The sequence below is a fragment of the Ovis canadensis genome, chromosome 3, assembly GCF_042477335.2.
Source record: "Ovis canadensis isolate MfBH-ARS-UI-01 breed Bighorn chromosome 3, ARS-UI_OviCan_v2, whole genome shotgun sequence".
NCBI lineage: Eukaryota > Metazoa > Chordata > Mammalia > Artiodactyla > Bovidae > Ovis > Ovis canadensis.
The window spans coordinates 144,912,489-144,939,758 of NC_091247.1; the positions used below are offsets into that span (position 1 = coordinate 144,912,489).

The 27,270-nt window shown below is 44.7% G+C and overlaps 1 protein-coding gene and 1 pseudogene across 7 annotated transcripts in view; both read right to left on the reverse strand.

Annotated features, from left to right (window-relative positions):
* Positions 1 to 733: 733 nt before the first annotated feature.
* On the reverse strand, positions 734 to 1,039 carry LOC138436345 (large ribosomal subunit protein eL37 pseudogene; annotated as a pseudogene).
* A 12,246-nt stretch (positions 1,040 to 13,285) lies between these two features.
* Positions 13,286 to 27,270, reverse strand: part of PCED1B (PC-esterase domain containing 1B) — a 209,383-nt gene continuing 195,398 nt past the window's right edge. For all 7 annotated transcript variants that reach the window (XR_011255256.1, XR_011255251.1, XR_011255248.1 and 4 more), the window contains one exon: positions 13,286 to 14,313. The gene's annotated coding sequence lies outside the window, so the exon portion shown is untranslated. The remainder of the gene's footprint in view (positions 14,314 to 27,270) is intronic.

Here is a 27,270-nt window from a genome sequence, read left to right on the forward strand (position 1 = left end):
CCTCAAAAATATTAGCAAATTAAATTTAGCAAAATATGAAAAGAATAATATGCATGACCAAATCAGCTTTGTCTCAGGAATGCAAAGCTGGTTCAATGTTCAAAATCTATCAACATAATTCACCATGTTAACAGTCTAAAGATGAAAACTCTTATGGTCATATCAATTGACATAGAGAACTCATTTTAGGAAGTTCGACATTAAGGAAACTTCCTCAGTGTGATAAAGGGCATCTGTAAAAACACACAACTAACATCTTACCTAATGGGGAAATGCTGAATGTTTTTCTAAGATCAGTAATAAGACAAGCATAATTTTAGGCATGCATATTAGATGGCTGAAACTCTAAAGCAAAGCAAGGAGTCTATTATTCAAGCCAGGATAATGGTTACCTCTGGGAAAGGAGGTAGAGAAGTGGTTGCAATTCGAAGGGGACACAGAGGGGTCTTCCGAATGTTGGCAGTACTGTTGTCTATTTTTTGACCTAATGGTATTTTTATCAGTGTTTACATAATAATTTGTTGTATATTTATCTTTTGCACTTTTCTGTATTTCATTATATTTTTCAATGCAGTGTTATAGAAAAGAATTAATATTAAAAAAAATTTAGAATGTTACTTTCTTTAGAGAGAATTTTCTCTTTAGAAAGAATAACTTAGTACGATACTCCTCGTAACTTTATACTTTTATTTTACTTTGTTTTTTAAAGCCAGAACATTTATTGCTTGACTAATCATTGAAATCCTTCAGGTGAACTGGATACCGCGACAGCTGCCCTTTTGGGTTTAAGCGTTGTTCCTTCATGGAATCCATGCCTGAATCTGCCGTATACAGATTTTAGGTGCCGCATTCAACCAGTCCCGGTGGTATTTCGTCTTTTAGCTTTACCACTCCAGTTATACTTTCTCTTTTGTTTGGCAGGATAGCCGCATTTGCCGCAGGTTGACTTCTGAAGGTGGTAGGCTTTAGAGCCACAGCAGCAACACAGCGTGTGTGTCTTATTCTGATGCTTTCCAAATGATGAGGTTCCCTTTGTCATCTTGCTTTGCCCCACTTTCTATATTTTTAATATTAACTCTGCTGCTGCTGCTGCTAAGTCACTTCAGTCATGTCTGACTCTGTACAACCCCATAGATGGCAGCCCACCAGGCTCCCCAGGCCCTGGGATTCTCCAGGCAAGAACACTGGAGTGGATTGCCATTTCCTTCTCCAATGATGAAAGTGAAAGGTGAAAGTGAAGTTGTTCAGTTGTATCCGACTCTTAGCGCCCCCATGGACTGCAGCCTACCAGGCTCCTCCAGTCATGGGGGTTTCCAGGCAAGAGTACTGGAGTGGGGTGCCATTGCCTTCTCCAATATTAACACTAACAGTTTATAACTACTTGAAGTAAAAAATTGCCCTCTGGAGATTTTATTGTAATCAAACCAAGGTCATAGTTTTAACTACTCAGCATGGAACTTGCTTACCTTCTGAGGTTTGGTTTTCTCACCAGTACAGTGAGGGGTGGGCTAGAAAGTCTTTTCTGGTTGTGGGTGGGGCCCCAGCACAGGAAGAACACAGGGGATCAGCTAGCAAGCTTCTTAGTCTGTTCTCAGCTTCAATCCAACCCTTTCTGATTGAAAAAGTGTCAAAAATTGGCCTTAATTACCTAAAAGCTTTTTATATAAGTTCTTTAAAAATTTATTTATAGTAAAGCCATTTAATATCATTAAGATAATTTCATGTGCATGTAAAAAACAAACCAACTTATTTTAAATTCCAGTGATGGCTCAAAATGTCTGTCCTACTTTTTTAGGTTTCCACTTGCTTAAAATAGTATTTAAAATAAAAAATTGAAGGAATTTTGAAAAACAAGCATGTATAGAAAATTAAGAATGTGTAAAAGTCCTGTAACTAAATCCTAATTTGTATCAGTATTATGTGTTAGGTAAGGACGACCAGGACACCAAAGGAGTGTCTAACAGGCTTTTAAAGGGCGAAGTGCTCCCGGGCGGGGTTCCCGGACCTGAATGAGGCAGGTCGAGGAAGTTCGCACCCAGACCGTGTTGGGGGCAGTTTTTATATGTTCGTTGCGAGAGATGGTCAGGCTAGATGGACGGGGGTTCAGATAGGTCACCAGGCTGAGGCGTCTCGGGCTGACAGGTCCTTCTACATGGCTGGGGTGGGGCGGCTTTAGCTGGTGAAGTGTGCTGTCATTGGTCCCCAGGATCTGGGAGGCTCCTTCCATTAGGGACTTCCCCCACCGGCAGGAGGGAGAGGAGGGGTGGCCCATCGTGGCTCCCAGAGTCCGGCCTCACATTCTGACCCTTTTGATAGCATAAGGGGCGCCGTTATCGCTTCTGGCTACTTCTTGCTGAACTGGGGTGTCGCTGGGGCTGAGGGTCATTGGCTGGATCCTGGTGACGTTTAGGGGGCCTCAGGGTCTCTGGACAGGAGCTTGGAGTATGCAGCTACCATCAACATCTGTCCTGTAGCAGTCTGGGTCAGCTCCCTGACCCTCCGGAGGATGATCTGAAAAATACAAGGTCCTATCGACAGGATGAGGAACAAGGCTGCAAGGGGTCTGAGAAGTGGGAGAAGCCATTTTGCCCATGACGACTTTCACCATCCCGAGAAATCAAAACCGTCTGACTCAGCCTGTCCAAGTCTGATGCTCTCTCTCAGCTCTTGGACCTTGTTCTGAACTATCCCCGAGGCATTAACAAAAAAAACAACAACAGTCTTCCCTTAGGAATTGACAGGTTCCCCCTTTTTCAGCCATTAGCAGGTCTAGGGCCCTTTGATTTTGGAGAGCCACTGCTGCCAGAGAAGTTATCTGGGTTTGTAATGCCATTAGGGAATCTGCCACCTTGTCCAGGTCTCGATTGAGGTCTGCGGACAGCTTATAGTAGAAGTGCATGGCTGATCCCAATCCTCCCTCCCCCAGTCCTAAGGCCGTGAATAAACCTCCCCTGAGGAGCAGGGGAGCTGCAGCTAGTGCCCTCTGGCCGTGGATTGACTGGGTTTGGTCCTCCATTGCCTGGGGTGTCAGAATGGTCAGGTAGGGAGTAAGGAAGACTGGGGTGTAAGGCTGAGCCCAGCTGGGCGGGAAGCATTGTAATAAGGTGGTTTGAGTGCAGAGAAAGAATATCCCGGGCTTTCCGCATACTGGAGGGTTTGGGGATGGGGGTCTCGTCTCGAGCCATCACAGGCCACTGTGGTTAATGAAGTGTCATTGGCCAGGACACAAGAGGCATTGGCTGGGAGGTACAGTACCTTGGTGGTCAAGGGCCCCATTGGCCAGGTTACTTCAGTGGTATTTTGAGTGAGATTTTGGGCCTCTATCTATTTTGGGGGGATCAGTTGGGTGAGGAACGGTCAGGGTCTCAAGAGAAGACAGAGCCCATGGAACGCTCCTGATTAGATTTTGCTGCCACAGGAGTAGCAAGTGATTTTTTCCATACATTCTCTAACTTTATTTTAGGAAAAAACATTCTGTCTACTATTTTTAGCTATGCTGCTGTGGCCACTCTAATTCTGCTTTTCATAATTATTCTTCCTTGTATTAGAACTCTTTGACAGAGCCCTCAGAAGCTCACGACTGAACTACATCTGGCTGTCTTAAAAAATAAAAAAGGGGGAGATGCCGGGAGCCAGCACGGGAGATCCCACCCATGACAAGGTCATGCAGGAAGAGTCCTGATAAGCAAGGCCTCAGGACTCGATGGACCCCCGGACCTGCTCGAGCATCTACCCCAAAACCAGAATCTGTCTATCTTACTATTTTATGCCTTTCACCAACTCTTCCGACATTAACAGGGGGCAGTCCCCGACCACCTTTCTCTGGAAAGAGTTAACTTAGGGCTCTAGTTGATAAATCTCCTGGGCATGAAAAGAGTGTTTCAAACCCCCTGTTAGCATTCTAGCTTACTTGGCAGGTTTATCCAGACTCTTGCAACATTGTTGAGCCAATGCTTGCTGCTAAGTTCTCACATCCCTTATCCATTGTGTTCCTGGGAGTGCATATAGTCAGGATGTAGAAAAAACAAACAGCAGCTTTAGCATTAGCAACATTAAACTTTGAGTTAATAAGTTCTTTCTTTGCTGTAACCCACTGAGTCTTTGCTCCATAAAAATGTAACTCTGTACTTTGAGGGTGACGCAGGCTAGGAATTTAAGAAGAAACACTTTAAGGGAGAATATTGTTCTCCCTTATTGTTCTGGCTGAGCAACCTTTATCAAAAAGGGGTCATAAAATATCAACAGGCCTCCAGGCCAGAAGATAATGTACAAAAAATAAGACTCTTGCAAGAAGGAACCTGATATTGATAAAAGCTAGTACTGATGGAATGTTGAGTTGACTGCATTTTTCACCTTGCTGTATGTACAACTTGGGGTAGGAGTTTATTGGGCTCATGGTGTGGATTAGAGGCTTTAGTTGTCAACTTTATTAAGTCCTGTTGGAGCTTATGTTGGATTTGTTTTTGTCTCTGATCTTGGGCCCCCTTTCCGTCTGTCATTTTGTAGTGGGTTTGTATGGTGACACAGAGGTGTTTTTCTCTAGCTTTATAGCAGTTAGAGGCTGAGTTTGATTTGGCAGTCCCAAGGCTCTTGGCCATCCAATACCATTTACCCCCATGGGAGCACGGCTGGGCAGGTGAGACATAACAGTCTCGGTGGACATAAGTGTAGGCTGTGAACCCAGTTTTCTTTAGTGGTCTCGTTTGGTGTAGCCCCGGGGGCAGGGCATAGGTTATCCCACCCGTGTTATCACGGCCAGGAGGAATAGTGACAAGAGCATGTTTAGCTATGATATTAGGAGGAGAGTGATAAAGGAGAAAAAATCAATTTGAGCTTTTGTGAAAAGGAGGAAGGTTTTCTGTAAGTGCAGATCAGAAATTGCCTGGCTGAAAGAGTCACAGCCAATAATCGGGGTAGCCAGCCAGAGGTCTTGTAGTAGGGTCAAGATAAAGTCCTCAAGGCAGGCGAGAGACATATGGCCAGGTCAGGCCATTCCAAAGGAATAGCACCCCAGGAGTAGTGAACAGATGATAAGGTATGTAAGGGCCAGTGAAAGTTGGAGTGTGGGCGGCCAGTCCTGGGGGCGCCGTGACAGCCAGTCCAATGACGAAGAGTATAGCCAAAGTTGTGATTGGCAACAGCCACAGCGGATGAGGCCAGACAAGGATTGTACAGGGTGTGTCACTCACTGGTGGGAGGCAGGGGTGTCTTAGTAATGGTGAATTGCTGGAGCTGAGAGTCGCTAAGGTCTGACAGGAATTTGGAAGCCAGGAGGTCGGCCAAGCAGTGTGGTGAGAATATAGTTAGGGGTTGATCTAGAATTAGCTTTTTTTTTTTTTTTGCATCTGCGTATAGAGAAGCCATGGAAAATAGATGGAGAAACAGTGGAAACAGTGTCAGACTTTGTTTTGGGGGGCTCCAAAATCACTGCAGATGGTGACTGCAGCCATGAAATTAAAAGACGCTTACTCCTTGGCAGAAAAGTTATGACCAACCTAGATAGCATATTCAAAAGCAGAGACATTACTTTGCCGACTAAGGTCCATCTAGTCAAGGCTATGGTTTTTCCAGTGGTCATGTATGGATGTGAGAGTTGGACTGTGAAGAAGGCTGAGCACCGAAGAATTGATGCTTTTGAACTGTGGTTTCGGAGAAGACTCTTGAGAGTCCCTTGGACTGCAAGGAGATCCAACCAGTCCATTCTAAAGGAGATCAGTCCTGGGTGTTCTTTGGAAGGAATGATGCTAAAGCTGAAACTCTAGTACTTTGGCCACCTCATGTGAAGAGTTGACTCATTGGAAAAGACTCTGATGCTGGGAGGGATTGGGGGCAGGAGGAGAAAGGGACGACAGAGGTTGAGATGGCTGGATGGCATCACTGACTCGACGGGCATGAGTCTGAGTAAACTCCTGGAGTTGGTGATAGACAGGGAGGCCTGGTGTGCTGTGATTCATGGGGTCACAAAGAGTTGGACACGACTGAGCGACTGAACTGAACTGAACTGAACTGATAGAGAAGCTGCTGCTGCCAGGGCATGTAGGCAGGGGAACCATCCCCAGGCGGTGGGGTCTAACTGTTTGGAGATAAATGCCACTGGCAGCATTTTAGGGCCCGCAGGCTTTATGAGGGCTCCAAAGGCTATGTCCCCTTTTTATCAGTGTACAGGTGATAGGGGAGGTTGGGATTGGGCAGGAAGAGCGGGGAAGAGGACAGCAAAGCTGAGCAGAGGTTGTAGAAAGCCTTTTTGGTCCTCTATTTCTGAAGAGAGCCGTCCAGTAAGGGTGTCTTTTGTGGCTGTGTAGAGGGGTTTAGCCAGTGAAGCATAGCTGGGGACCCAGTGCCAGAAGAATCCTGTTACCCCAACTAGGACAAGATTTGTTCTCCAGTGGAAGGGGGACAGAGGTCTCGGAGAAGGCTGAGTCTCTCAGTAGTTAGAGCCTTGGTTGTTGGGGTAATCTTTATACCTAGGTAAGTCACAGAGGTCTGGGTGAGTTGGGCATTTTGTTAAGATGTTTGGTATCCTTTAGAGCTAAGGAAGTTAAGAAGAATAGTGGTACGTGTTTGAGAGAGAGCTTGTGAGGGGCTGCAGAGCAGAAGGTCATCCACATACTGTAAGAGGACACTAGGGGCCAAAGGGTATGTAGCCAGACCCCGGGCCAGAGCCTGGACCAAAAAAAAAAAAAAAAATGGGGGCTATCTCAAAACACTTGGGGGAGGACTGTCCACGTTAGCTGGGAGGACTGTCGGGTTTCTGGGTCGGTCCATGTGAAAGCAAAGAAGAACTGGCAGTCTGGGTGTAAGGGAATAGTGAAAAAGGCATCTTTGAGGTCTATGACAGTAAAGTGAGCCGTACTGCCAGGGATGTCAGAAAGCAAGGTATAGGGATTGGGGACAATCGGATGGGCAGGGATTACAGCCTCGTTTATCAGTCGAAGGTCCTGGACCAGTCGGCAGCTGCCAGAAGCTTTCCATACCTGGAGAATGGGGGTATTGCAGGGCGAGGCCATGGGTATTAGGAGGCCCTGGCCTAAGAGACAGTCTATGATTGGTTGAAGACTGCATAGGTGAGTCTGAGAGATGGGGAATTGAGGGCGGCTTGGGAAGTGGGAAGGATCACGTAGTTTAATCAGGATGGGAGTGTGATGGGTTGCTACCAGAGGGATTTCAGTGTCCCAGATGGTAGGCTTGACAATTGGAGCCTCAGGGGAGCAAAGGAAGAGTAGGGGCAAGGTGAGAGATTGGGAAAATGAGAGAGGTAGGTGAATGGAGGCCCTAAGCTTAGCTAAAATGTCCCGCCCCAGTAGGGGAGTGGGGCATGAAGGGATTATCAGAAAAGAATCTGTGAACAAGAAGCGGTCAAGCTGACAGGGCTGTGGCCCAGTCTGCAAGGGTCGTGAAGACGTGCCATCTATACCCACCACTGAGACCTGGGAAGGATGCAAGGTGCCCCCGAAAGAGGGAAGGACCGAGTAAGTAGCCCCCGTATCCATCAAGAAATTGATAGAGTCACCTGCCACTTGAAGCATTACCTCAGTTTGGGTTATGGGGGTCCCCAAGTCTGGGTGCCGTCAATCTTCATCAAAGGAGAGAAGTTCCAAGGTGGGATGTGGGGAGGAAATGTCCTTTTGGGAGCCCAGACCTCGGCCTGGTAAGGCCGGGGCCTGAGTTGCCTGGGGACAATCACTTGCCCAATGTCCCGGCTGTTTGTAACGAGGGCAGGGCTTTGTTGGGAGCTGGGGGTTTGGGCACTGGTCGGCCCAGTGGCCCTCATGACCGCACTTGAAGCAGGCTCCTGGCGGTGGCTTCTGGGGACCCACCTTCTGTCCCGTGGCCGGCCGCAGGGCTACCAGTGCCTGGGTGTGTCCCTCAAGGAGGTTAGCCTGGAGTTTGGCTTTTTGTTTAAGCCTTGCCTTGCGGCTGGCTTCGGCAGCTTCCTCTCGGGTGTTGTAAACCTTAAAGGCCATTTTTACCAGGTCTCAGATGGGGGTCTGAGGCCCATCCTCAGCCTTGGAGAGTTTTTTTCTGATGTCTGAAGCTGATTGGGATATAAAACGGTTGGCTAGGGTAGTAACCCCCACCAGAGAATCTGGGGCAATCTGGGTATAGGTGGTGAGAGCCTCTGTCAGCCTGATAAGAAAGGCTGCTGGGTTTTCACTGGGGCCCTGTGTTATTTCATCTAGCTTAAGTAAGTTTTCCACCTTGAGGGAGGTGGTTTCTATTTACTCCAATAGGCATTTTCCCATGTATCAAATGTTGGCTCCGCCTCTCTGTCCCTCCTGATAGTCTCAGTCTGGGTCTACGTCTGGAATAGCAGCCGCTCTGGGTGGCCAGGCTGGGTCTGCTGGGTTGGCTAGATGTCTCTGGTCTGCTACCACTCTTGCTGTGGCCCAAATGGCCTTTCTTTTCTCTGGGGTAGTAGTGGACCCCAGGATGACAAATACGTCTTGCCAGGTGAGGGCGTAAGACTGAGACAGCTGGGTAAAGTTTTTGATGTAGTTGGAGGGGTTGGCCGAGTAGGAGCCTAGCCACTGTTCAATATGGGCAAGGTCTTGGAGTGAAAAGGGTACAGGGACATGGGTGAGACCCTCCGGGCTGGCCACCTGGCAGGGGACCTGGCGGCAGATTGGGAGTGGTCTGCGACCTTGTGTGTGAGCTGACTGGTGAGCCAGAAAGGGTGGGTATGAAGGAAGGGATAAATGTTGAGGTGGAGCCAAGGGAGTGGCGAGAGGCGTAGTCACAGGAGGGCTGGGCTGTGAGGACGGTGGGGGAGGGGAAGACATGGGAGAAGTTGGCAAGGGCAATAGTTAGAAGAATTTCAGAAGGGGAACAGTGGGTATATAGGGTGGGATGGGAGCGCAACAGCCAGAAAGCCTGTATGTAGGGTACCTCAGACCATTTTCCCATCCTCCGGCAGTAATTATCTAAGTCATGGAGGATGTTAAAATCAAAAGTTCTGGTTGGCAGCCATTGTGAGCCATTATCTAAAGAATATTGGGGCCATGCCTCACAACAAAGGAAGGTTAAGCATTTGGAAAGAATTTTTCCAGAGATATATAGAGTTCTGAGGTTGGAGAGTAAACATTTCAGTGGTGTAGACCAAGGTTGGTCGGCCCTGGAGGCAGATGTCCCCATGGCGACTATGAAACGAAGGTCCTGGACCAATCATCGGTGAGGCTGGGAGTGGTCTGGTCAGGCATCCCCGAAGGGGCCCTCAACCCAGTGAAGAGAGGGCCACTCAGCCAAGACGGACGTCTCCGAGTTGACTGGCACCGAGGAATTAGCAGGCCTGGCCTGCGGAGGAGGGGTCTGGGCGCAGCCGAGATTTAAAAAGACCGAGACACCCTAGGCATAATAGCCATGGGAGCAACGCCCCCAAGAGACCGACTGATGGAACTTACCCCGTATCCTGCCAGACGGTTGAATGGTCCCAGAGGGGTGACGGGGTGACCTGGTCCGGCACGAGCCAGACCCGAGGGGGCTGCAAATCCCGCTTGTTGCGGGATGGGCCCTCACCTCGGGCCCCATGTTGGGCGCCAAATGTTAGGTAAAGACGACCAGGACACTAAAAGAGTGTCTAACAGGCTTTTTAATGGCAAAGCGCTCCCGGGCGGGGTTCCCGGACCCGAATGAGGCAGGTCGAGGAAGTCCGTGCTGGGACTGTGTTGGGGGTGGTTTTTATAGGTTCCTTGCGAGGGATGGTCAGGCTAGATAGACGGGGGGTTGGATAGGTCGCCAGGCCGAGGCATCACGGGCTGACAGGTCCTTCTACGTGGCTGGGGTGGGGCGGCTTTAGCTGGTAAAGTGTGCTGTCATTGGTCCCTGGGATCTGGGAGGCTCCTCCCCCACCAGTGGGAGGGAGAGGAGGGGCAGCCCATCATGGTGCCGGGGGTCCGGCCTTACATTATAGAGAAAACAAAGTTATGGAAGCAGCCTTTAGCAAAAGTACAGATAATAACCTCAACCCTTTTTTTCTAGAATTGGAAAAAATGACTTAAAGCTTGAATTTTTATTATGAATGCTCATGTATTTAAAAATTTTTAAAGGTCTTACTTTGGGAGCGATATAGAGGTTTTCTAAATTATATAAAATAGTAGCCTATCTGTGTTTTATTATACATGATAAAGTTTTAAATTTGTATGTAGTAAAATGTAGAATTCCCTACTCTGTGATTCCTTTTAATCTTTGCCTAGAAAGTAGTATCTCATTCATTTCTCATTCATTTAATTACTGCCTTTCATTTACTTAATAAATACTGAACATTTAATATGTTCTAGGTATACATCAGAAAACAAAATAGACAATATTTCCTACCCTCTTGGACCTTACTTGTAGAGGAAATAGACAAGAAAACATAATTAATAAGTATATTATATGATGTGTTAGAAGGTAGTAAGTGCCATGAGGGGAAAAAAAAGTAAAGCAGAGCTATCGAGCTCAATAGTGAGAGGAGGTAGGGGATTGTAATTATAAACAAGGGAGGATCAGAGTAGAATTCATTTAAAAAGGATATTTGAACAAGATACTTAAAGGAAGTGAGTGAATAAGGCATGCAGATATTTGGGGGAAGAATTTTCTAGGTGAAGGGAATAACATAAACAAAATTTCTGAGGTCAGAGATTGCCTGGATTGTTGAAGGAACAGCATAGAGTCCACCATGGTTGGAGCAGAGTGACAAGGTGGGAGATTAACAGGGGTAAGGGGACTCTTGTGAAACTCTAAGAAGTCTGACATTCACTGTGAATAAAATGGGAGCCATTGAAAGGCTCATAATGTAACTTGGGTTTTGACAGGGTCACTCTAGCTGTTCTGAAAATGACTGTAGGGAGACAAGAATAGAAGCAGAGTGACCTGTTAAAAGACTATTACAATAATCCTGGCAAGATGTGAGGGTGACCCGGATCATAGCGTAACAGTGGAAGTAGTAACAAGTGGTCAAGTTTTGGATATACGGTGAAGGTAGAATTCCAGTGGAAGAATGGATGTTTTCTCAGCTGAGATGAAGAAGACTATGGGTGGAAAAGAGATGGATAAGATTATTTCAGTTTTTGACATCTTAAATTAGGTGCCCATTTGATATTACAGTAAGTACCTTTTGTACATACAAACTTTCAAGTTGAGAACTTTCAAAAATGTGAACATGCATTCTATCAGTTCCAGGCATGAATGAAACTGCAGCTTGCCCTCCGTGAGCTTCCCTGGTGGCCAGCTGGTAAAGAATCTGCCTGCAATGTGGCAGACCTGGGTTCGACCCCTGGGTTGGGAAGATCCCCTGGAGAAGGGTACAGCTACCCACTCTAGTATTCTGGCCTGGAGAATTTCATGGGCTGTATAGCATGGGGTCTCAAAGAGTCAGATATGACTCAGCGATTTTCACCCTTCACTCTATCTCCTACTGCTGATGCTCCTTCAGCTTTACCATCTCCCACCTCCTCTCCCTCCTCTAGTCAGTAACTCTTCTTGCCTGTTCACTTGATGCCAACTCATATATATATCAGCTGTTGTACTGTACTACTGTACTTTTTAAAGTCCTGTACTATAAGGTTAAAAACATTTTATTTTTTGTGCTTTTTTATGTATTATTTGTGTGAAAGTATTAATAAACCTATTAAAGAACAATACTATGTGTTAGTTGGGTACCTCTGCTACCTTTGTTTGACTTAAACAATTAAACTGGACTCATGAACACACTCTAGGAACTGAACTCATTTGTATGTAGGGGACTTACTATAAATGACAATGTTGAGTACTGTACTGGACTGAATAGCATCCCCTCAAAATCAGGTCCACTCAGAACTTCAGAATATGGCCTTATTTGGAAATAGGATCTTTGCAAATGTAAGTATTTAAATTACATTAATCACACTGGATTAAGATCAGTTCTAATCCTGGGACAGATGTCCTTATGTGAAGGTGAGGTGAACACACAGGGACACACAAGGGACAGTACAATGTGAGGACAGAGGCAGAGACTGGAGCAACATGTCTATAAATTATTAAGACATGCCTGAGATTGCCTGCAAGTACCAGATGCTTTGAGAGAGACACAGAGCAGCTTCTCTCTCAATGCCTCTAGCAGCCAACCCTGCTGATACCTTGATTTCAGATTTCTGGCCTTCTGAACTGTGAGCAAATAAATTTGAGTTTTATGCCACCCAGTTTGTAGTAATTTGTTAGGGCAATGCTAAGTGAGCAAGTGAAAACATGAGTAAAGTTTAGGGAAAAGATCTGGACTGGAGATATAAATTTGTGTATTGAAATCATATAGATAATATTTACAGCCTTGAAATTCAATTTCAAGTAAATGATATAATTAGGCTGGGGAAGAGATCCAAATTCTGAGCCATGGGGCCCTCAACATTCATAGTTTGAGACGATGAAGAGGAACCAGGTAAAGAAAGTGACCAGTGCGGTAGAAGGAAAAGCAGGAGTGTGGTATTCTCAAGTTAAACAGAGTCTATTTAGGGACTTCCCTGGTGGTCCATTGGTTAAGAATCTGCGTTGCAATGCAGAGGACATGGGTTCAGTTCCTGGTTGGGGAACTAAGATCCCATATGCCTCGGGGCATCTAAGCCAGCGTGCCACAACTACTGAGCCTGTGACCCACTAGAGAGTCTGTGCACTGCAACAAGGACCCCACGTGCTGCAAATAAGACCGGGTGCAGCCAAATAAATAAACAAAAGAGTCTATTTAGATGGAATACTATCAGCTAAAACAAGCAAGATGAAAAACTGGAAATTAGTATTGAATTGATTAATACAGTGGTCATTTGGCAAGTTTCATAAAGAGAGTTTTGTTGGAGTGCTGGCAGATAAAGCCTGATTTGGAATGGATTTAGGGGAGAATGTGGGGAAAAAACTGTAAATAATGAACATAAACAAGACAAGTAGCAAAACAAAGTAATTTTGTTTTAAAAAAGAGCAGTCCAGCCCTGGTGGATCCAGGGAATTCGAAGCGGGGACAGAGTTGGCGTCCCAAGAAAGAACTATTTAACTAGACAAGAGAGATTAGGAAAGAATACTGTAGTAGGAAAACTAGTGGAGAAAAGAGGCTGAGTAACTTGGTTTACGTGAAACACCAATAAAACTCCAAGACAAGGAGTTTGCATCATCTACGTAGGCCACCGGTGCCTACTTGAATAGCAGAGGGTGCCCCGCCTTGGGCTCCCTCTCGCGTGGGTCTTAGAAGCCACGGCAAGTAAGTATACATGGTGAGCCTCCACGCTCCAGATGGGAATTCAGCCAGAAAAGAAGAGGACGAGAAAAGACCACACGGGGGAAACCAGTCTTTCCAGGAACTGGTCCCATTTCTTTATTTTCCAGGTCCACTTTTATACTTTTAGTTATACATAGAGATAAATGCAAGAAACAGAGTCAGGTAGGGTCAGCTGCTCTGACCCTTATCAGCATATCTTTGTTCTTACAAGGGTCTTACATTTGTTTACAATATCTTCTGGTCTGGAGGCCAATCAACATTTTATGGCCCCACCTTACTTTCTATTGATAAAGGTTAGTCGATCAGAAAACTTGTTTCCCCTTGAGATCTACTTAGTCTTAAGATAGTGATAAAGTTACATTCTTACATAGCAAGGACACAAGGATTTATAACAAAGAAAGAGTACAGTGATCTATAACAAAGAGAAAATTCATCAACTCAAAAGTCTAGTATTGCTAACATCAAAACTACTATATTTCTTTTTCTACATTCCAATCACATTGATTAACATACTCCGGTGCCTAAGGATATGGAGGCCTGGAGGCAATCATTAACTCAGCAATGAAACCCCTCACCAACATAATTTCTAACTAATTCGCTAATACTATACTAATAAATTTCTAACTTCTCAAAATAATCTGTTTTTAGAAAGTTTAAAGCATCTCGTGCCTCTCATGGTTGGGAGGCTGTAAACAATCACATGTGGCCGGATGATCCTGTCAGGCAGGCTAGAGAGCCTTCAGAAGAGTTTGTAAGTTGAAACAGTCTTGTCACGCCCAGGAATTTTTATTAACTGGAGCTGTAAGTTAACTCCTTCTCTGAGAGAGGTGGTGGGGAACAGCCCCCCTGTAAAGTCAGAGGTGTAGGTGAGAGGATGAAGCAGTAAAGTAGGCGGACTCTGGTTTGGGGGGTAGATGCTCGGGAACAGGTGGTCTCTTGAGGCTTGATCTTGCCTTTGCGTATGCCGAGCCTCCTTCCTTATGACCTTTGCCACAGGCAGAGTTCCTCACGCTGGCTCCCGGCAGGTTAAGACTCTGCCCTTCCACTGCAGGGGGTATGGCTTCAATCCTGGTCAGGGAAGTAGGATCTGACATGCCTCCCTGTGCAGTCAAAAATAAACAAACAAAACAAGAGAACAACAAAAAAGAGGAGTCAAAATAGAGTTTATGGGAAAATGTCAATAAGTGGGGTCATGAGAGGGCTATTTTAAAACTGGAAAAACAACAGCATGTTGATATGAAGAAGAGAGTGATGCAGAAGAGATATGAAAACTCATCCATATAAGAGGCACAGAGAATGAATGATGTCCTTGGATAAAGGAGAAGGGATGAGATCTGGGACAAAACGGTCCAAAATGGTAACAAGGAACCACAGCTGGCTTCTGAGCACTTGAAATGTGGCAAGTCCTAATTGAGATGTGCTGTAAGCACCAAATACATACCAGATTTCACAGACTTAGTATGAGCAAATGAATGCAAAATATCTTGTTAAAAACTTTAATGTTAATTACACATTCAAATGATATTTGGGATATACTGAGTTAAATGAAAGGTGCTATTAAAATTATTTTCACATATTCTTTTGACCTTTTTATATTGGTACTAGAAAATTTTTAATTCTACATGTGACTCACATTACATTTCTTTAAAAATTTTTTTTTTATTTTTTGGCTGCATTATGTACATGTAAGATCTTAGTTCTCTGACCAAGGATCGAACCTGTGCCCCCTGCTTTGGAAGCATGGAGTCTTAAACCACTGGACCACCGGCAAAGTCCCTCACATTACATTTCTATTGGATGAGCTACCCTATGGCCCAAGTGAAGGAACTGCCCTCCTAGAGAAGCAGGATAATTTGTCTCAAATAATAAGAGGGAAAGCAGAGTATAGGGGGAAAACTGTTGGCTGGTGAGTAGAGGGGGTGGTGGGAAACTGAAATAGCTTCAGTTTTCCCAGTGAATGAAGAAACAAGAGTGTCCACAAATTGAGTTCTATTAATTTGTATTGAAGTCATTTTGGTATATAATATAAAGCAAGAATCTAAACAGATTTTTTTCCCCTCAATAATGACCATTTGTTCCACACCACTTATTGAATAAGGTTTCTTCCTCATTGACGTGTGATGCCCCGCTTTTCATAATATAAATGCGATTTGTTTGTGAGATGTCTGTTTCATCAATCTGAATTAATTGATTTAATTATTGTAACTGTTGAAGGGATTCAGAACATGACACTTCAAATATGCCACTTTGGGGTATTGATTATTTTCAGCTGAAGGCACTTGAGAAACACAGAGACATAGGGGTTCTGTGCATTCCTAGTTTCTACCTAAAAGCAGGTCACAAAATTCCCCAAGAGAAAGGTGCCCTCACTGTACCAGAAGAGATCATTCATAGACTGGAAAGCAAACACCGAAATGGATCTGTATAATCCTACTGAAATAACCCTGATATTCCACAAGTTTTCCCCATATATTTCCTAGTCACTTTCTCACAGCTTATTGTCCCCTAGCCCAAACCTCTTTGTCACTTCCCCACAATTTCTTGTTTCTTTGTTTAAAAGTATACAAGTCCTCAGTTCTATTTCTTTTTCTTCATGAGACTCCCAGGTACATGCAAAAACAGTGAATACAATCTGTATGTTTTTTCCCTGTCTGTGCCAGTTTAATCCTCAGGTGCAGGCACAGATCCTGAAAGGGTAGATGAAAGTTCTTCCTCCCCTATGCTCTATAATATGCTCTGTATGTTAGGATTGTCTCTATCCCCTCTTCTTTTTCACAAAAGTATATTCTTCAGTATACTTGCTTGTTATATAATTCCAAATGAAATTTTAAGATGTTATTCCAAGTTCCAAAAATTGTAAAGTAGAGATTTTGCCTCAGTTCAGTTCAGTTCAGTCAGTCAGTTGGTTTTGTCAGTTGTCATGGTGGAGAGTTCTGACAAAATGTGGTTCACCAGAGAAGGGAATGGCAAACCACTCCAATACTCTTGCCTGGAAAATCCCATGGACGGAGAAGCCTGGTAGGCTGCAGTCCATGGGGTCACTAAGAGTCGGATACGACTGACTGACTTCACTTTCACTTTTCACTTTCATGCACTGGAGAAGGAAATGGCAACCCACTCCAGTGTTCTTGCCTGGAGAATCCCAGGGACAGGGGAGCCTGGTGGGCTGCCATCTATGGGGTCGCACAGAGTTGGAAACGACTGAAGCAACTTAGCAGCAGCAGCAGAGAAGGGAATGGCAAACCACGTCAATATTCTTGCCTTGAGAACCCCATGAAGAGTATGAAAAGAGATTTTGCCTGGCATTACTCTAGTTTAAGAAAAAGTGACATCTCTGCAATATCCTGTTTTGCCGTTCAGTATCTTGGTATACCTTTAATTTTCTTCAAATTCATTTTCTCTCTCCGCAGTTTTATAGTTTTCCTCATATAGGTGCTACACATTTCTTTATATTTCTTGGGATTTTGATTTGGTGCTTGTTACGACTTTTACAAACGTGTCCTTTTTTCCCCATTACGGTTTCTATCTGGTAAGTCCTGATGGACTGGAAAGTGCTGAACTTTTGTATCTGAAGCTTGTATTTACTCTCTACCACTTGTCAACGACCTATTATGTTCCATGAGGAAACTGAGATTAAAGTATTATTTTAATAGTTTTTTAGTTGATTTTCTGAGGTTTTCTCTATATGCAAATAAGTGATCAGCATAAAATGATAACCGTGTCTCTGTCTCTTCAATAATCACATCTTTTACCTCCTTCCTTTGTCTTCTTTCAGGGTAAACTGAACATCATTTAAACCTCTTTTAACCTCTGGGGCGCATCATCATGGAGATAGCAGTAACGATAAATTACACAGGGCTGTTCTACTCCAGGTTGAAACTGCTGCCACTACTGTTAATTTCTCAGGTATCACATCTGTTGTCGTCCTCAGCTACTCCACCTTGCTTATTCTGTAGCTTCTAACCTGATAAAAAATAAATTGTTAAAACGATATGCTTAATTTTAGACTATTTTCCCATTTGGGTTGGTGGAGGGTTTCACTGGAAAGTGGTGTCTCCGGCAGCTGTTTTATGTGCAGAGACACTTTCTTGCTCACTCTAAACACTTGAAATTATCAAAAGCATGCCCTCTGGACAAAGGAATGTTCTTGTACGACTGTGTTTCATTAAAAAAAATCACCAGGATGTGAGTTAGGAGACATGGATTCCCGGTTTATTAACTTGCAATAATTTGTCACTTGATCCTCTGGGTCTCTCATCTATCAGATGGCTATGAATAGGATATAGTATTAATATTGTCCATTTGCACAAATAGCATGTCACAGATTTCTAAACTTTTTTCACACACATTATTCATTTTTTCCTTCTAATAACCTGTAAGCGATCAGGTCAGGGACTATCATTCCCATTTTACAGATGGGAAGACTGAAGCACAGGAGACTGGGTTATACAGACTCATAGGGGACTGGTAAGATTAGCCACAGGAAGATACACAGAGAGTAGAGTCTAGGAGGTTTGAAATGCAAAGATTGTGTGGTCTTCTTTTCTCTCTGGGGAGCCAGAGGCATAATAATATCAACATGTGATGATATGCACAGAGTATCACCAACCAGAGAGGCTGAGGTGTCTGGTTTTTACTGAGGTCCATTACACAGATGGTAGGTCAAATGGTAGCTCAACTGGTAAAGAATATGCCTGTAAGGCAAGAGACCAGGGTTCGGTCCTGGGTTGGGAAGTTCCTCTGGAGAAGGGAATGGCAATCCATTCCAGTATTCTTGCCTGGAGAATTCCATGGACAGAGAAGTCTGGTGGGCTACAGTCCATGGGGTTGCAAAGAGTCAGACACGACTGAGCTACTAACACAGTCCACAGTCCACATTACATAGATGTGACTGATCAGTTGCCCATGTGGTCAGTGTCCAGGCTCCTGATCCTGGGAGACCCAAAGCCTCTGCTCTGAGTCCTGTGGCTGGTCATTCTGGTGTGGCCTGCCCCATCCTAAATCACTTTATTGGATGATCTACTGCCCCCAGAAGAAGAAAGACATCAGAGATCACCTCCCAGCAGTTGAGGACAAAGGTCAGACCTCTTGCAATGGAGGTTAATTCTTCACTACACAGGGCAGCTGACAGCTCTGTGCTTCCTATATAGTGAAGAAGAGAGCTCAAGAGCTTCAGTTCAGGGGATCAGATATTTTTGAAAGAGAGTTTGCTTTGGCTGTGCCTGAAATGCTCTGCTCTTCAGCTCTCCAAGGGAAAATGAGCTCATTGAAAAAGTCCTTAACCAATCAGTAGCACAAACAGCATACCCCAGGAGGCCTCAGTTCTCTAATCAGCGACCTGAATCACACTGAGGAAATTGCCCTTAACATGTCATCCAAATTTTATGTAGACCCAAATGTTTCATTTAAATGTAAAACAAAGATAACAGAGTGTATCTGAGTGAAATGTGCCTCTCTTCCAATCATGCTGCTCTTTCCCTAGCACTCAAAATTCTAACCCCACTGAGAAGTTACCCTACATCACCTTCCCAGCCAGCAAAACTCCCACCAGAGAAAGCCAACTCTTCTTGAAACATTTCTCTGGCACATATCTCCAGATACAAAGACTGTCAGTCAATGACAAAGAACCAACTTGGTAACAGGCCCTAGACTAGCACTGTGGAGAACACAGGGGTGAATCAGTGAGGCATCCTGCCCTCCGAGATCTGGCAGTCTAGAAAGCCAGGGAAACACACAAAAATGACCTGAGGGTGGAGGGAAAGGTGTTGCCATATAGACTTACAGGGAAGGGAAATAGCTTCTCCCTCAGAGCCTGGGACTCAGGCCCACGTCTTGTCCTTTCTAAGGCAGAGAAGTCTTTCTCTGCGACCTAGTCCTGGAACATCTATTTTTCTTTGCAACTGAAACCAAACCCTGGACCTCACAGGACCGGATACTGAGCAGGGCCCTGTGGGGCTTTTGGGCACAATGCCTTTCTGTGTCCCTCATTTCTTTGATTATAGAAAACAGTCTTCATTCAGCTTCCATGACCTTCCCTGAGTTCTAACTTGTAGATTCAACCAGATATTAAGGAAAGGAGGGGAGGAGAGACCAGGGAGAAACAAATGGTCAAAAGCAGTCCTGGGGTAAGATCCTGATTCTCCATCAATGCATACACATATAACAATATCTTTGAGTTATTTTGTAAACACTGAAACCCCAGGTGGGAGAAATTAATGATTAACGATGGTAGGCTGCCCACAAGTATATAGATCCCAGACCAGTTGGACCCACTTCTCACTATCTTTGTGGCTGTGTCCAAACTTGCTCTGCTAGCCACATGACAGACCAATAAAATCAGAGAGGAGGTACTGAGGCAAGGAATATAAGTTTATTTGGAAAGCTGACTGACTGAGAAGATGGCAAACTAATGTCTCAAAATAACCATCTTATCAGGGTCTGGATGCTAGTTTCTTTTATAGAACACAGAGAGAGAAGAGGTGAGAAAGTAAAGTAAAAAGGCCATGTGTCTTGCAAAACAGGAGGGGGTGTGTTAATTTCTTCTTTTCTGCTGCCATTCACAGGTGGGCTGGGTCAGAATGTCTCTAACAAAGGCACTTTAACAGTCAGGTAGAGGTGCAGGGTTCTCTGAGGCAGGCCATTTTGTGTGATTAAAATAACAAAAGCAACAAAAAGCAAAGATTAAAGTTAAAGAAACAGATTCAGCATGGAAGCAGAATTGGCTTCTCCCAGCAACATCTTCTCTAAACTGGGGCACACAGTTTTGAGGGCATTAGCTCGCTTTGGCTGGCAAAGTATATCCTTTTCTACCTCACCAAAAACTCTGTCTCCAAGATTCAATTTGACACCAGTGTAAAGAGAAGTTGAATTTTCGACATCAGGCCCCACTGAGGTGTTTTTTGACAAAAGCACCTCAGTTCCCCCTGTTTCTTGTTTGTAGATAAAGGCTGTAGTCTCCTTGGTATTTCCTGAGCCTCAAAGAGCAGCCTTAAGCAGTTACTAGTTAGGGAGTAAGAGAAAGCAGAAACAAAGGAAAAGCAGTCAAGAAACAATAGTTCAATGACAAAAAGGGTCCTAGTTCCTTCTCAAGGGAGGAATAACAATTTGAAAACATATCTGAATTGTTCTTCAGGAATAAAGGCCCCCACACTCAGATGGGAGGATGGTGACTTCCTGCTAAGCACAAGTACAGAGACCCCAATCTGGTTGAAATCAGAAGGTTGATGATTTAATAAGAGTCCCAAACCATCAAACTGTTACCTCATCACCAACAACCAATCAGAAAAAAGTCATGCTCCCTGCATTCCCTCGCTCCAAATGTTCTTTTTAAAAGACCTCCCCTGAAAATCATCTGGGAGGTTGAGGCTTTGAGCAAGAACGGCTTGTTTTCCTTGCTTGGCATCTGCAGTAAATGCTGTACTTTCCTTCACTACAAACTGGTTTTGGTAAATTGGATTTTCTGTGCAGCATATGAGTGGACCCAGGTTTAGTTTTATATCAAAATCAGGCTTCTTTTTGGAAATTCCACCTAAAAAGATCAAGACACACCAATTCTATTCGCTGGAATGTGTTTCCATTGGGGGCGGGAGTGAGTTAGGTGTTCTTAGCCATGCATTTCTTCAGCTACTTCAGGGTGTCAACAGTGCCTGTGGTGGAGGGCTTAGCACACAAATGCAATAGGTCTAGGGTCGAATGTGATGCTGAAAGCCTAGCTTCTCTGTGTCTTGGTGCCAAATCAAATCTTGGAGACAGAGTTTCGGGAGAAGTAGGAAAGGATAGCTGTATTACTTTGCCAGATAAAGGGGGCCACAGCAGGCTCATGCCTTCAAAACCATGTGTCCCAACTTGGAGGAGACAGTGAGAAGTTTCATATAATTATTCAAAGAGGATGATCAGCTCATGGACATTCTTCTGACAGTTTGGTGGTGAGGTAAGTAGGAGTCAGCTTCTTCAATCTTCAGGTCCAACTGCTCTGGAGTCAACATACTTGTGGGTAGCATATCAGTTCAGTTCAGTTCAGTCACTCAGTTGTGTCTGACTCTGTGACCCCATGGACTGCAGCACGCCAGGCTTCCTTGTTCATCACCAACTCCCAGAGCCTACTCAAACTCATGTCCATTGAGTCGGTGATGCTATCTAACCATCTCACCCTATGTTGTCCCCTTCTCTTCCTGCCTTCAGTCTTTCCCAGCATCAGGGTCTTTTGCAATGAGTCAACTCTTCATATCATTTGGCCAAAGTATTGGAGTTTCAGCTTCAACATCAGTCCTTCCAATGAATATTCAGGACTGATTTCCTTTAGAATGGACTGGTTTGATCTCCTTGCAGTCCAAGGAACTCCCAAGAGTCTTCTCCAACACTACAGTTCAAAAGCATCAATTCTTTGGTGCTTAACTTTATAGTACAACTCTCACATCCATACATGACTACTGGAAAAATCATAGCTTTGACTAGTCGGACCTTTGTCGGTAAAGAAATGTCTCTGCTTTTTAATATGCTGTTTAGGTTGGTCATAACTTTCCTTCCAAGGAGCAAATGACTTTTAATTTCATGGCTGCAGTCACCATCTGCAGTAATTTTGAAGCCCCCCAAAATAAAGTCTCTCACTATTTCCATTGTTCCCCATCTATTTGCCATGAAGTGATGGGACTGGATGCCATGATTTTTGTTTTCTGAATGTTGAGTTTTAAGCCAACTTTTTCACTCTCCTCTTTCACTTTCATCAAGAGGCTCTTTAGTTCTTTACTTTCTGCCATAAGGGTGGTGTCATCTGCATATCTGAGGTTATTGATATTTCTCCTGGCAATCTTGATTCCAGTTTGTGCTTCATCCAGCTCAGCATTTCGCATGATGTACTCTGCATTTAAGCTAAATAAGCAGGGTGATAATCTACAGCCTTGATGTACTCCTTTCCCAATTTGGAACCAGTCTGTTGTTCCATGTCTATTTCTAACTGTTGCTTCTTCATCTGCATACAGATTTCTCAGGAGGCAGGTCAAGTGGTCTGTTATTACCATCTGTTTCAAGAATTTTCCACAGTATGTGGTGATCCACACAGTCAAAGACTTTGGCATAGTCAATAAACCAGAAGTAGATGTTTTTCTGGAACTCTCTTGCTTTTTCAATGATCCAACGGATGTTGGCAATTTGATCTCTGATTCCTCTGCCTTCTCTAAATCCAACTTGAACATCTGGAAGTTCATGGGTAGCATATAATTTATCGTTAACTTCTCCCACCTGGAGGGGGTTTCAGTTCCAGAAAAATAGCTCAAAGATATTTTTGTGTGTATCCATTGATGGGGAAATAGGATCTTGCCCCAAGGCTGCTCTTGACTGTTTCTCCCTTGTCTCATATCCCTCCTCCCTTCCTTATTTAACAACTGCTTGAATCTGCCCATTGGAAACCAGGGAAGGTCATGGAGACTGAATGAAGGCTGTTTCCTGTAATCAAAGAAATGAGGAACACAGAAAGGCCTTGGGCCCATGATCCCCACAGAGCCTTCCCAGTATCAAATGAAGCCCTGGAGCTTTCTCAGTTGAGCTGCCATGATCTTTGGGGAGTTGTGGGAGACAGAGAGTGTGTGTTTCTAGAAAAACAAGATGCAGCACTGAGCTGTTAGCAGACACTCGCTTCTCTGTTTGCTTAATGGATGATAAAATTAAGTTCAAGGGTAAAGAGAGAACTGTTTTACTTATTAAATTCCTCATTAGAATTTGCATATTAGACGACCTTTCTCAAAAGCCACAAAATGGTTTCATTTTTCTAGTAAAATAAAATGTGGTTAAGGTGGGTCTGAGGCGGTGAGGAGCTACTGCTATTATTAAAAACAAGAGACCCAGAAGCCCTGTCTCAGTCCATAAGCAAATTGTGGGCAGTCGCTTAGCTGCTGCCTCAGTTTCCCCATCTGTCAAAAGCAGCCCACAGCTCTGGCCACCTACCCCATCCCCACATCAACCAGCCACAACTTTTCAGTGCTGTCATTTCCCTCCAGATCAGTCTTTGTTCTTTTATTTATTTATTTTCTTTTGTCTGCGATTAACATTGCTGTGGACATGTGGACAGCTGCTCAGTCATGTCCAGCTCTTTGTGACCCCATGGACTATAGCCCACCATGCTCCTCTGTCAACGGAATTTCCTAAGCAAGAATACTGAAGTGGGTTGCCATTTCCTCCTCCAGGGTATCTTCCTGAACCAAGGATTGACTCTGCATCTCCTGTGGCTCCTGCATTGGCAGACAGATTTTTTTTTTTTTTTTACCACTGAGCTACTGGGAAACCCTTAACATTGTTACTACTGCTTTATTTTTATTAACATTTGTCTCACTGTCTTTTCCCTTCCCTTTATTTTCAGTTCTAAGACATGGCTGACAATGTGCTTCCTTCCCAGGGCTTACATTCAGCTTTCAAAGATGAGCTGCCTACTTACTCAACCCTGTAAATGAACTGGTCTTGTTATCTAAAAACTAGGTTCCTCTCTTGGTGGGTGAGGAGTCAAGAGACACAATCAAGCTAAAGCACAGGAGAAGGAAGGACTTATTACCGCTTGCAGCAAGTAAGGAAAACACTGAGGATCTTTCCCAAAGCAGTGTCTCTTAGACAGCAAAACTGGGGAAGTGTTAAGCTAAGGGAACATCCATATGCATGAAAGGGTCTGAACAGAATTGGGGCCAAGGTCAGCAGAGTGCAGCTTTAGTTGACTGAAGTCAGATGGGTCAAAAAGGACTTCCCAGGTGGTGCAGTAGTAAAGAATCTGCCCGCCAATGCTGAAGACACCATAAATCTGGGTTCTATCCCTGGGTTAGAAAGATCCCCTGGAGGAGGACATGGCAAGTTACTTCAGTATTCTTGCCTGAAGGATCCCATGGACAGAGGAGCCTGGGCCATTTCCTCCTCCGGGGGGGGGGGTGGGGGGGTGGGGGCGTGTCTTCCCAACCCAGGGATCGGACCGCATCTCTTATGTCTCCTGCAGTGGCAGGCAGGTTCTTTACCACTCGCGCCACCTGGGAAGCCAAAGTTAAGTTTGTTACTGTTACTTTGAGCAGGGAGAGAACATCTGTAGGGGTCCTGGGCCTCAATCTGAGATCGAGAGAGGGAGTTCTGGGGCTTCTGCTTGCAGATGTCAGGAAGGGAGCGATCCAGGGAGCTGGGCTTGCTGTCAGGAAGCTGGGGAATTCTCTGATGGTTATTTCAGTAGGGCAGACTAAAGGCAGCCTAAAGGTGAAAATGACAAAGAAGCACTGTCCCTACTTTTAGCTGGGGGCAAGGGTGTTTGTGTTTTGTCTGTGTTCATACTCGACTGCTGAAGGATCTTGTCCATATATTGATCCATCACAATCACAGAGTAGCCTTGTCTGATGTTGCCGTTCAGTGTGGTTGTTTGCCTTCAGTAGAACAGTAAATCCTAGCTGTCGTTGTGGCCAGCTGAGAGGAACTCCAATTCCACTCCCCAATGTCGGGGAGTGCTTTCTCCCTTCTCAGCCCGGAGGGGTTTTGTGTTGTCTTCTGCCCAAGTTCATCCCTCCCCATCCTCAGAGCTGGAGAAACAGGAAGTGAACAAAATGGAAGGTGGTGCTCACGGTCAGGAAGCAGCCGTGCCCTTGCCCGACCCTGACTGGAGATGCTTCCTTACCTGTCCATCCTGACTCTCCTAGGCTGCCTCACTTCCATCTTGCTCAAGCAGTCCTCTGCCCTTCCTTCTTTTCTCAACCTAAATCCTACCTGGACTTCCCAGGTGGCTCAGTGGTGAAGAATTTGCTTGCCAATGCAGGTTCGATTTCTGGGTTGGGAAGATCCCCTGTAGGAGGAAATGGAAACTCACTCCAGTATTCTTTCCTGGAAAATCCCATGGACAGAGGAGCCTGGTGGGCTACAGCCCATAGGGTCACAAAGAGTCAGACCCAACTGAGTACACACACAAACCCTATCCAGACCAGATAGAGACACAGAGACCAGTGATGTGGTTCAGGATGCTGACATCAAAATATGGCTCCTTCTTATATTGACTATTTTAAGCTGAAAAAGTTTGAGAAAATGGCCCAAACAGGAATGTTACTCTGAGCTCCTTCCCACCTCACCCTGCTTCCTTGAGACAGGCATAAAACTCTCATGTGAGACATCCCCTCCCTGTACCTGGAGGAGAAGAACGTGCTTGTCTCCAAAACAAGACAAAAGGATGTCAAGGAGAATCCTAACAAACAGGCCTTGCTAAGTTTCCCCAGTTACTACACTTACCTCGCACTTCTTGCCCTATCCTATCTCCCATGACTGTCCACTCTTCTCAAAGCCAGCACTGAAATACTCAAGTCCAGCACTGAAATACTCAAGTCCAGCTCTTTCCTCAGGTCTTCAATTCCTTACAAAGTCTTCTGGATCCCATAAAACTTATACTAAATACATCCGTATACTTTTTCTCCTGTTAATCTGTCTTTGCCAGTTTAATTTTCAGACCCAGTCAAGGTCCCTAAGAGGAGAACTTTTCCTTCCCTACACCAGAGGCAGCTTTCCCCTCTCTGACTACTGCTGAAAGCTCGGCTTCTCTGTACTCAGGTCCTGTATGGATTCTCAGAGACACAGTTTTGGGTGAAAGAGACAGAGTTTATTACTTTGCCAGGCAAAGGGGACCACAGTGGGCTAATGCCCTCAAAACCGTGTATTCCAACTTGGGGAAGATACTGAGAAGTTCAATAATAGTTATTCAAAGAGGGTGTGATCAGCTTGTGGACATTCTTCCGATGGGTTGACGGTGAGGTAAGCAGGAGTCAGTATTATCAATCTTCAGGTCTAACTGATCTGGGTTCTACATGCTTTTGGGCTGCCTACCACTCATCCTTAACTTCTCCCCCCTGGAGGGGATTTCAGTATCTGCAAAATAGCTCAGAGGTATTGTTCTGAGTATTCACTGATGGGGAAATAGGACCTTGCTCCTGCGCTGTTCTTGACTGTTTCTCCCTGATCTTGCACCACACCCCTTTCCCTAATTAACAACTGTTTGAATCGGTCCTCTGGAACTCAGGAAAGGTCATGGAAGCTGAATGAAGGCAAACAATCAAAGAAATGAGGGACACAGAAAGGCTTTGTGCCCAGGAGCCACACAGGGCCCCACTTGGTATCATAACTGTGGATGCTGCACGTTCATTATGGCCATCACCCCATAGTATAGCCCCTAGTCATTTGGTAACTGCTTTGCAAGGATATGTTTGGTTTTTCCAGTTGCAGTGTAGGTCTTAGTCTGACTGGTTCTTTTTCATCATTCATGGTTCAACTTAACTGTAACCCTGAGAAAGGACTTTCCAGCCGACCTTAAGTAAAATATACCCGCCCCTAGGCATTCTCTTCTTTAGTGTGTGCACTCAGTTCAGTTCAGTTGCTCAGTCATGTCTGACTCTTTGAGACCCCATGGACTGCAGCTTTCCAGGCCTCCCTGTCCATTACCTGCTCTCGGAGCTTCCTCAGACTCATGTCCATCGAGTCAGTGATGCCATCCAACCATCTCATCCTCTGTCATCCCCTTCTCTTCCTGCTTTCAATCTTTCCCAGCATCAGGGTCTTTTCCAATGAGTCAGTTCTTTGCATCAGGTGGCCAAAGTATTGGAGCTTCAGCTTTAGCATCAAACTTTCCAGTGAAAATTCAGGACTGATTTCATTTAAGATTGACTGGTTTGATCTCCTTGCAGTCCAAGGGACTCTCAAGAGTCTTCTCCAACACCACAGTTCAAAAGCATCAATTCTTCCGCACTCAGCCTTCTTCATAGTCCAACTCTCACATACATACATGACTACTGGAAAAACCATAGCTTTGACTAGACAGACCTTTGTTGGCAAAGTAATATCTCTGCTTTTTAATATGCTGACTAGGTTGGTCATAGCCTTTCTTCCAAGGAGCAAGCACCTTTTAATTTCATGGCTGCAGTCACCATCTGCAGTGATTTTGGAGCCCAAGAAAATAAAGTTTCTCACTATTTCCATTGTTTCCCCATCTATTTCCCATGAAGTGATAGGACCAGATGCCATGATTTTAGTTTTTTGAATGTTGAGTTTTAAGCCAGATTTTTCACTCT